The 11,234-nt window shown below is 46.0% G+C and overlaps 1 long non-coding RNA gene across 1 annotated transcript; it reads right to left on the reverse strand.

The window, feature by feature from the left end:
* Window positions 1-2,328: 2,328 nt before the first annotated feature.
* LOC110196517 (uncharacterized) lies at window positions 2,329-11,181 on the reverse strand. Its single transcript, XR_002321244.2, has 3 exons — window positions 11,059-11,181; window positions 5,010-5,087; window positions 2,329-4,638 (listed from the first exon to the last, which is right to left on the reverse strand). It is a non-coding gene; the product is annotated as an uncharacterized LOC110196517 (long non-coding RNA).
* Window positions 11,182-11,234: the final 53 nt, after the last annotated feature.

Raw genomic sequence — 11,234 nt, forward strand, 5'->3', positions numbered from 1 at the left:
CCTCTCCAGACTCATACTTACTGCCACCTTCAGGTTCTCAAGCTCCCTCACTCTGGTCCTGGACCTGGGCCCAACTCCCCCTTCCCCAGGCTGCATTCTCTGCTCCAAGCCAATGAGGCAAGGTAGATCTGCTTCCAGGATAGAGAAGGTGGGCCCAAAGCCAGATTCAGAAGAACCCCTTTGAATCCTCCACATTGTGATACCCTCCCATTAGTATGGCTTCCCTGCTCGCTGTACCTGCTCAGATGCACCAGAGCAGCCCAAAAGGGAGGGTCTATTAGGAACCAACCAAATTCTTCCCTCCTCCACCTCGAGGCCTGAGGCCAGGTTCAGAAGATGGTTGTGCTAGGCCAGGGCTCAGTGTGTGGCCTGGCAGCTGAGGTTTGGTAGGTATGGAGGAGGGCGGGGTGGGGGTGGGGAGTGGGGAGGAGGAGGTTAGGATTCAGTGACCCCTAAGTTCAAGACTAGTTAACAGTGTGCTGGAGCTCAGGCTAGGCCAAATCTGGCACTGGTCATTGCTGTCCAAGGCCCAGAACCTAGAACAGTAATCCAGATATGGTCTGATCATGGCAAAGGAGGACTCCCTACTCTGCTCCCCCACTCAGATGTTAGCCACCTAACAAGACTTTATTAAATTGAAGGAGAGGGGAACTGGAAATAGTGCCTTGAATAGGTATAAATGAATATTGACTGATTGATCGATTAAACCTGTATCTAAGCACCCTGGAGTAGGGAGATATCATGGTTCAGTGAGAAAAGGATTGGCTCTGGGGTCAGAGGATGTGGGTTCAAATCCTACCTCTGCCTGTGTGGTCATGTCACCTCTCTGGGCCTCAATTTCCCCATCTGTAAGAGGAGGGGAGTTGAACTAGATGAGCCCCTGAGGTCCCTTCCAGCTAAATATTGATGATCCTAAGGGAATAAAGTAGACCCATTCCCCTCTCCGGACATAGGAGTAAAGAATCCTACCTATCACCCAGCTCCCTCTGTAGGGGGACAGCCACTGTCCTTCATTGCCACCAGTGAGCCTTGGTCTGTTAGACCAGCTATGTCTGCCTTTCTCCTTAAGAAGCTCTTGGGAGAGGAGATAATAAAAAACATCCATCGAACAAGTCTTAATGTGCATCCTGAGAATTACCTGATCTTTCACGATTATCAGGCCTTCAGGCTAGGCCAGGCTTTTCCTGGGAGAGTGGAAAGAGCATTAGTTTTGGAGTCAGAGGGCCTAGGTTCAAGCCCAGGTTCTTCTCCTTGCTACCTGTGGGATCTTGAGCAAGATGTCCTAGAAGGTCCCTTCTGTCTCTAAATCTGTGATCTCATGATTCGGTGAAGTCCCTTCACTGGAATACCATTCCCCCCTCTCTAAAATAAGATGCTCAAACTAAATGATGTCTATGGTCCCTTTCAGATTTATGGCGTGTGGCCTTACCCTGAAGCTAGCTTTCCCTACCATACGGGGACACTCCAGAGTCCAGGCATGGGGAACCTGCAGCTGGCCTCGAGGCACATGTGGTCTTCTAGGTCCTTGGGTGCAGCCTTTTGACTGAGTCCAAGCTTTATAGAACAAATACTTTTATTCAGGAGATTTGTTCTATGAAGTTTGGATTCAGTCAAAGGGCCTCACTTGAGGACCTAGAGGGCCACATGTGGCCTTGAGGACAAAGGTTCCCCATTCGTGCTCCAGACCTTTTGCCTATTACAGACTCATAGAATTTCAAGGCGCAAAGAAGTTCTGAGGTCAGCTAGACCAAGCCTTTGCTAAACTCTAGGAATACAAAGACAAGAAAACAAAGTAGTCTCTGTCCTCAAGAGGCTTACATTTCTTGTCACAAAGACGACAATGGGTACCCATAAGAGATCACTGGGGCCAGTCCCCTGCCATCAGGAAGGGAAGGAGCTCTTGTTATCCTCAATTCTAGTACAGCTAATACCAACAAGAATGTAAGCTCTTTGAGGACAGGAGCTGTTTTTCCTAGCATAGTGTCTGGCACTTTAATGCTTGTGTGGTTGGACGGCACTGAAAAAAAAAAGGGACAGTGTGGCAGAGAACAGAGGTGTCAAACTCTGTAGGCCTACTGCTGCCCACAGAATTCCCCAGTGCAGCCTCAAACAGATTAAAATGTAATTGAAAAACCTTTAATGGAATAAATAAGAAGTACAATGAAACATGGCTAATGTTAATTTGTGGTTTTCTAAGTCAATGTACAGCCTGCAGAGATCTGTTCCTTTTTAAGTTTGATACCAGTGGTGTGCAGGATAGAGAGGTGACCTAAAAGATCTGGGTTCAAGTTCCACCCCTGACACCAACAGGCTATATGACCCTGGATAATCAGTCAATCAGTAAGCATTTTATTAAGCTCCTACTGTTCGCCAGGCACTGTGCTAAGAGCTGGGGATTAAAAAAACAGGCAAAAGACAGCCCCTGCCCTTATGGAGCTTAAAATCTAACAGAGGAGATGACATGTAAACAAATACACAGTATATAAAACAAGCTATATATGGGATAAATAGGAAATAATTAACAGAGAAGAGGCACTGGAATTCAATGGGGTTAGAGAAGGTTTCCTGCAGAAGGTGAAATTTTAGTTGGGACTTAAAGGAAGCCAGGGAGATCAGTAGTCAGAGCAGAGGAGGGGCAGTGTTTCAGGAACAGGGGACAGCCAGAGACAATGCCCAGAGCCTAGACATTGAGTGTCTTATTCATGGAACGGCCAGGAGGCCAGTATCACTGGATCGAAGAGTACTTGGCGGGGAGGAAGGTATAAGAAGACTGGAAAGGTAGGAGGGGGCTGGGTTATGAAGGACTTTGAACGACAAATACAGCATTTTGTATTTGCTCCTGGAGGTGATAGGGAGGCATTGGCATTTATTGAGTAGGGAGGTGACATAATTGGACTGGAGGATGGATTAGAGTGGGGAAACACTTGGGGCAGGCAGACCCACCAGCAGCTACTGCAGTAGTGATGAGGTAGTGAGGTGATGAGGGCCTGCACTACGGTGGGGGCAGGGTCACAGGAGAGATGTAAGGTGAAATTGACAGGCGTTGGCAACAGATTGGATTTGAGGGCTGAGAAAGTGAGGAGTCCTGGGCGACTCCTAGGTTGTTAGTCTGAGGGACTGGAAGGATGGGGGCACCCTCTATAGTAAAAGGGAATCTGGGGGGGACTTACGGGGAAAGATAATGAATTCAGTTTTGGACATAATGAGTTTAAGATGTCTGCTGGACATCCAGTTTGAGATGCCTGAAAGGCATTTGGAGATGCAAGATTAGAGGTCAGCAGAGAAATTGGGGCAGGAAAAATAAATTTGAGAATCATCAGCATAGAGATGGTGATTAAATCCAAGGGAGCTGATGAGATCACCAAGTGAAGTAGTATAGCAGGAGAAGAGAAGAGGGCAGCCCAGGTTAGAAACGTGAAGGACACACATAGTTACAGGGCATGGTCTTGAGGAGGATCCAGTGAAGAAGAAGAAGGAGAATAAGAAGGAGGAAGAGGAGGAGGAGGAGAGGAAGAAGGAAGAGGAGGAGGAGGAGAGGAAAAAGGAGGAGAAGAGGAAGAAGGAGGAGGAGGAGAAGTAGAAGAAGAAGGAAGGAGAAGGAGGAAGAGGAGGAGGAGGAGAAGAGGAAGAGGAGGAGGAGGAGAGGAAGGAGGAGGAGGAGAGGAAGAAGGAGGCGGAGGAGAGGAAGAAGAAGGAGGACGAGAAGGAGAAGAAGAAGGAAGGAGAAGGAGAATAATCCTGAAAACCTAGAGAAAAGAGAGAATCAAGGAGGAGACAGTGATGACAATGTCAGAGGCTGCAGAGAGGTCAAGGAGAACGAGGATTGGGCAAAGGCCATTGGATTTCACAACTAAGAAAACATCAGTAACTTTGGAGAGCAGTTTCGGAATGATAAGGTCAGAAGCCAGATCATGAGGGGTTAAGAACAGAGTGGTCTTTGGAGGACTTTGGCTACAAAGGCAGAAGATGGTTAGGACTATGGTTATCAGGGATGGAAGGAGCAAGTGAGGGGTTTTTCAGAATCCAGGAGACGCCAGCACATTTAGTGCCCCAGCTACAGGGGTTCTTGCCCTTTTTTAGGTCATGAACTCCTTTTGGAGTTTTTTGAAGCCCATGGTCCCCTTCTCAAAATGATGATTTTATTTATTTATTTTTTTTTGACATTCTCAAAGCACTTTAAAAAAAATTTTTTTTTCCATATGCTTTTGAGTTGAAAATTTTTTCTCCCTTTTTCTTCACCCCCCACCCTCCCCAAGACAGCGCACAATCTGACATAGGCTTTACATTTACATACCCACTAAACATATTTTCACATTAGTGAAGTTGTAAGTAAAAATTAAAACCAATAGGAGGAACCATCAGAAAGATGAAACAAAACTCAACTAAAGGTAAAAATAAGTGATAGTGATTCAACTTTCATAGTTCTTTCTTTGGATGTGGACAGCATTTTCCATCCCGAGGCCTCTGGAGATGTCTTAGATCCTCATAATGCTGAGAAGGGTTCAGTTTAACATTCTTAGTCATTGCATAACCTGGCTGCTATTGTATACAAAGTCCTCTTGGTTCTGCTCACTTCACTCCGCATCAGACCATATAAGTCTTCCCAGGTTTTTCTGAAGTCAGCCTGTTCATCATTTCCTATCGCACAATAGTATTCCATTACGTTCATATACCACAGCTTGCTCAGCCATTCCCCAATGGATGGGCATCCTCTCAATTTCCAATTCTTTGCCACCACAAAAAGAGCTGCTATGAATATTTTTGTACATGTGGATCCTTTTCCCATTTGTTTGATCTCTTTAGGATATAGTCCTAGAAGTGCTATTGCTGGATCAAAGGGTATGCACATCAAAATGATGATTTTAAATGAATAAAATAAAGTACATCAAATCACAAAGAGAACAAATTATATTGAAATGATCCTCACAACAACTGAGGGAGGTAGGTATTATTATTGTCCCCATTTTACAGATGAGGAAGCAGAGGATAAGAGAGGTTAAATGACTTACCTAGGGTTATACCTAGTATCTGAGGCAGGATTGGAACTCAGATTGTCTTGGCTCTAGGTCCAACACCCCATCTACTACCTAATAGCAAAGGGTCAAAAGGAGAGCAGATTAAGAAACTGTTTCCACATTGTGGCAAATGTGAGGACGATACCAGTAGTCAGGTCAATGGACTCTACCAATTGCAGCTGTCATTCTATTATTTATAGCTTCCCAAGGTCATTTTTTGTTGGCCATTCATAATATACTTTACTTGAATGCCATCTTCCTTTACCATCATTATGTAAAGTACTTTGCAAACTTTAGATTTCATTATTTTGCCAGTGTAGTTATTATCTCCACCAACAGAGATCAGTGACCAAACTAGGTAATAAATAGTTTTTAAGAGTCGTGGTGCTAGTTGTGTGACTTAACCCTGTTTGCCTCAGTTTCCTCCTCTGGAAAATGAGCTAGAAAAGGAAATGGCAAACCATTCCACTACCTTGGCCAAGAAAACGCTACAAGGGTAAGGTTTAAAGTGGTCTGAACTGGTTCGAACTGGTTTAAACTGGTCTGTGCCAGTTTGAGCTGGTTTAAACTTGTCTGAACTGGTTTTAGCCTGTTTGAACTGGTCTGAACCTGTTTGAACTGGTTATTAATTGATTTGAACTGGTCTGTTAGCCCAAGAACATCAGATTTGGGATCTGACTGATAATAGCAACAATGATAGTTCACATTTCTATAGGGGTCATGAAGAGTTGGACAGGACTGAATAACAACAAAGCACTTAACATATATTTGCTCATTTGATCCCATTCAAACCAGTTTAGACCAACTTGAACCTGTTGGAATTATTCGTTTTAGCCTGTTTGAACCTGTTTAAACTGGTCTGAACTGGTTTTAACTGGTTCAAACTATAATTATCATAATATCCAGGTTAAGGACCCTTGCTCTAAAGCCTTTAAGTTGCTGAGATGTTGACTTGCTTTGGTAGAAAGAGTTTCCCCATGGGAGGTGGGGCTCCTTTTTAAATTAAGTCATTTTTCAGTCATGTCAGACTCTCTGTGACCCCATTTGGGGTTTTCTTGGCAAAGATACTGAAGTGGTTTGCCATTTCCTTTTCCAGCTCATTTTACAGATGAGGAAATTGAGGCAGAGTAAAGTGACTTGCCCAGAGTCACACAGCTAGTAAGTGTCTGAGGCTGTACTTAAACTCATGAAGATGAGTCTTCCTGACTCTAGGGCCAGTGTTCTATCTACTGTGCCAGGGTTTCTGATGATGATGATGATGATGATGATGATACACCCATTTATACAGCTTATAAAGGTTTACTGAGCACTTTCCTCATGAATGACCCTGGAGAGTAGGCAGTGCCATGCACATTTCACAGATGAGGAAAGTGAGCCATAGAGAGGACCTCCCTACATTTGCACAACTAGTACATTTGGAGCAGTTGAGGCCACATCCCCTACTGCCAATCCTGGTGTGATGCTCTACCCAGCTGATGTGAGGGGCAACTAATGAAATAAATGGACCTGGGTTGTCAGAGTAGCTATTCAGGAGTTAATGCTTTATAATGTATTAACACCTCCGAACCCAATCTTGTGGAGGTGCCATGCCTCAGCCCAAAGTAGCCAGGTCGAAGGTGGGGATTTCAGATTGGCGAGTTATTGGGGTGGGTTGGCCATGGGAGCAATGCAGACTTGAGAGGTTGCCAGGTTTCTGTCCTGTACTGGTTGCTTTGTCAGTTTCAGTTTCATCCCTGGCTCACACTCTCTTCTCTTGCTTTAACTTCCCTTTCCCCTTCCCTCCCCTTCCCCTGTCACTCCCTTAGCCCAGCCTCCCTCCCTCCCACCCCACTTCCCCTTCATTCTCAGCTTCCCTGCATTTCACTAAACCAGGAAGATAAAGGCAGAATTTAGCAGGAAAGGATATATATACAAACAAGCAGGCTCTCTCCATCCGCACATGGATTCTTTTTTGTTAAATGTTTCATTTATTTACTTTGCTTCGTAGTCATTTCCGGTTATACCTCCCCCCCCTCCCCATCATCAAATGAAACATCCCTCTGTAACAAATGAAAAACAATTCAACCAAATAACCGGACCCATTTCACAGTAGTATATACACCGTTTGGTACCTGTTGTCTTTCACCTCCCTACAGAAAGGAAGAAAGCCACACACAGATTCTTAGACACAGACTAGTGAGGGGATCACAGATTTGCACCCCTCTCTCCCCCCCCCAATCCCAAACACACTCTTTCCAATTCACACCTGTGCAGAAGGTGGTATGGTTTAATACTAAATTGACATTACTTGACATATATCATTTCATTTGAGTCTCAGGACAACTCTGTGAGCCTTGAGGTAAAGTAACTTGCTTATAGTCATGTCGCTAGGAAGGAGATTTGAGCCTGGCTCTTTCTTCTTGACTACACTCTCTCCACTACACTAGTGCTGGATCAGTGTTTGGGTTCAACGCCTAACTCTACCAATTACCAGCTGTGTGACCTTGAGCAAGTCACTTGGCAAGGAAATAGAGCTTCTTTCTCATTGTTACCCAGTTGGTGGGGGCAGCTATCTAATACTTTTCCAAAATGAAGCTTGTCTTAGGAGCGTCTTTGGTGGGAATTCACTGAGTGATGCTTTCCCACCAAAATAAAAACCTTTCCTGTCTAACTTACCTAGGCCTGAAATTTCACCATTAGATACTCATTCCTTTGGTCTATATTAAAATACAAACTCTCCCTTGCCTTGAGAAAGGTAAGGGGTAAAGTCTTTGTCAGGCACTTATGTGTCAATCTTAATGAGTTTCAGATCCTCTCTTGAGATCAGACTTTGATACAGAGAAGAAAGGGAAAGAGCACAAAGGCAATGCCTCTCTGAACAATGGTACATGTTGGAAGGCGGAGAAAAAGCAGCTGGGGGCCCAAAGCTAATTTGATTCAACAAGCATTTACCAGATGGCCAGCCCCCTCAGACCTAACAAATCATTTTCTTTAACCCCTTCTCTATCCAATTTGTCTGTATTATTGTGTATTACAGTAAATGATCTGTGTTTGTGTCCCCTCTCCCAATAGACTGTGAGCTTCCTGAGGGTAAGATCAGGCATTATGTAAACTTCATAACTTCCTCAGGTCCAGCATTAGTGCCCAGAAGCCACTAGGAACCAAGCCAAAGAATCAATCAACAATCATTTATCAAGAAGCACTCACCACCTTCCAAGCACCTACAGTGCTAGGCATTAGGGATACCAAGAAAAGCAATGAAACAGTTCTTGCCCTTGTAGAGCTTACATTCTAATGGGGAAGACCATACAAGCACATATAAGTAGATACAGAATGTATGTCATTTGTCCTTCATTTTCAAAGAGGACAAATGACATCATGGGGTGATGTCTTGACTTTCTCATGAATTGGATTTAACTGAATCAGAGTTGCACAAAGTTGTCAGCCTCACTCTCTCTTTTTTTCTTTTTTTCTTTCCAGGCAATGGAGTTAAGTGACTTGCCCAGGGTCATACTGCTAGTAAGTGTTATGTGTCTGAGGCCGGATTTGAGCTCAGTTCCTCCTGAATCCAGGGCCAGTGCTCTATCCACTGCACCAGCTAGCTGCCCCCAGCCTCACTCTCTCTTCCAGAGTCATCAAAGTCCAGTGGCAAGACAAAAGTCAGGATGACTGGCAATGGCCAATATATAAAATGTATACAAAATGAATGAATACAAGGTAGTTAGGAAGGAAGGTATTAGCAGTTGCGGGGGTGAGGGGGAAGTCAGCAAAGGCTTCATGTAAAAGTTGTTACTTAAACTGAGTCTGGAAGGAAACCAGGGTGAAGAAAGGAATAAATGCATTCAAGTTATAGGGGACACAGCCCAGTGCAAAGGCCTGGAGATGGGAAACAGAGGGCTGTGTGGGCAACACGGAGTTTTTTGTATTTAATTTAAGCATGCTAGAGATGCAAAAATGAAAATGACCCAGACTTTAACCACTAAGGACCTTTAAAGTTTAGTAGGAGGGCTAGGACATAACACACAAATTGGGCAGGATACTGCCTAGAATATTAATAGCCAATATACATACATACAAATACATACATACATACATACATACATATGTCTATATATCTATATCTACATCTATATCTATATCTATATATAAAATCTCATTTGAGAATGTGAGATACCATAAGAGGAGCAAAGACATGAGCCAGACAAAAATCGAGGAGAAAGTTGAAGAGAGATCACTTTCCCCCAGGCAGAAATGTAAAGAAGGTTTCCTGGGGGAGGTAGCCTTGGGAGCTGAGCCTCAGAGGCAGAGAAGGCTTTCACCTGGCAGGAGGAAAGACCTGGTTGCCGGCACGGGGACAGCCTGTGCGTGGAGGTGGGTGATGGAATGTTGAGTTGGGGAACCAGTAGACCGATTTGACTGGAACACAGTGTGCAGTGAAAGGGAGTCAAGCAAAATTGAACTGAAAAGGTAGGTTGGAACCAGAGAGCTAGAGTCAGTCTTAAGGGGAGGCGGGGAGAGGGGAATAGGACAGCTAGGGCTTCCCCTTGCCCTGTGACTAGCATGGGGCCAGGCATAGACATAATCGGTGCTGGAAGACCACGAGTTGCCTCTGAGGATCAGAGGGCCCATGGAGTCTGATTTTAGATGAGGTCATGTCGTTGAGCTAGGTCCCCAGAGGCTGCAAGGGGCTTTTGCAGCAGGGGAAGATGGGGGCTGATTTGGAAAGTCTGCTTGTTGAGGTTTTTTTTTTTCCTGAGTCCAGAGCTGGGTCCATGGGGCAAGTAAGCCTCGGGCTCCTGTCCCACAGGCCTCTGTTCTGGGTTGGGGGCAGGGACCTGTTAGTTTCTACTTTCTGAGATAGGGGAAGGGGAACTCCCTTCACAGTGAGGCCTGAGCCCTGGGGCAACAGTCTGGGCACTCAGCCTAGTGGCCAGGAGTATGTGTTCTGTCAAAGCTGAGAGGGACCTTGGAAGACCTCCTTGTTTTATAGAAGGGTAAATTGAGGCCCAGGGAGGCGAAAAACTTGTCCATAGTCACCCACCTAGCAAAAGGCAGAAGCCAGGTGTCCCAACTTCATGTCCCCATGACACAGGCTGTCACCCCAGGGCCTAACTTGCCCAGTAACTTAGACTGAAGGCCTGGGAGTCCCAGGGACCAACCCCATCTAAGATGGAGAACTAGAAATAGAAACAGTCACTTCCTCTAAGTCTAGGCAGAAAGGACCAGATTGCCCCAGTCAAGGGCTAGATGAACTCTGGGATCCCTTCCTGCTCTGAATCGGTGCTGGAAGCCCAGTGCCTTCTGGGTGCTGCTGCTGGGGGTAGATGCTTCAAAGGAGACAGCCTCTTCCTCCTCCTCTGCCCTCAGCTCTCTGGGTCTTTCTACTGTGATTTCCCCTTTTTTTCCCTCTCATTTCTCTCTCTGTTCTCTTCACTGGTTTCTACAGTGAAGCCAGTGCTGACTCCTGCCTTCCATGGCCCCTGGTGACTGTCTTTCTCCTCTGGCTCTGTCATCCTTCTCAGTCTCTCTCTGCTTCATTTTGTCTCATTCTATCTCTGCCTCTCTTTGCCTCTGTTTCTGACTGCTCTGTCTCTCTGCCTCTCTCTCCACTTTCTGTCTCTCTGGGTCTTCCTCTTCCTCTCTCTGCCTCTTCTGTCTGTGTCTCTCAGTAGCTGCCTCCATCAGTCTCCCTTCCTCTTCAGTCTGTCTCTGGGTTTTTCTTTACCTCTCTGTTCCTGCCTTCTCTCTGTCTGTGTGTCTGTCTCCCTCTCTGTCTGTGTGTCTCTGCTTCCCTCTATCTTTAGATGTTTCTGCCTCCCTCACGGTCTCCCTCTCCTGTCTATCTCTGTGTGGTGTGTGTCTCTGTCTCCTCCTATCTCTGTCACTGCCTCCCTCTCCTGTCACTGCCTCCCTCTCCTATCTCTGTCTCCCTCTCCTATCTCTGTCTCCCTCTCCTATACATCTCTGTGCCTCTGCCTTTTTCTTCGTCTCTGTCTCTCCGTGTCTCTGAGTGTCTCCCCTCCCCCCACCCAGTGTTTTCCCAGGCGGGGCGCCCCCGGCTCACCTGATATTTGCATACTGCCCTCGAAGTAGCCAGTGGCAGCTGGGCCGGTGGGAGAGGCAGAGCCGGAGGCTGAGCCTCACCCCGACCCGCCCGCCCGCCGGGGCCAGGAGGTGAGTCAGAGGGGGAGGAGGCTGAGGCTGCACACCAGTGAGTTGTAGTTCTCCTTTTGGGCTGTC

Source organism: Phascolarctos cinereus, unplaced genomic scaffold (genome assembly GCF_003287225.1).
Source record: "Phascolarctos cinereus isolate Bilbo 61053 unplaced genomic scaffold, phaCin_HiC Scaffold_8;HRSCAF=390, whole genome shotgun sequence".
Lineage (NCBI taxonomy): Eukaryota > Metazoa > Chordata > Mammalia > Diprotodontia > Phascolarctidae > Phascolarctos > Phascolarctos cinereus.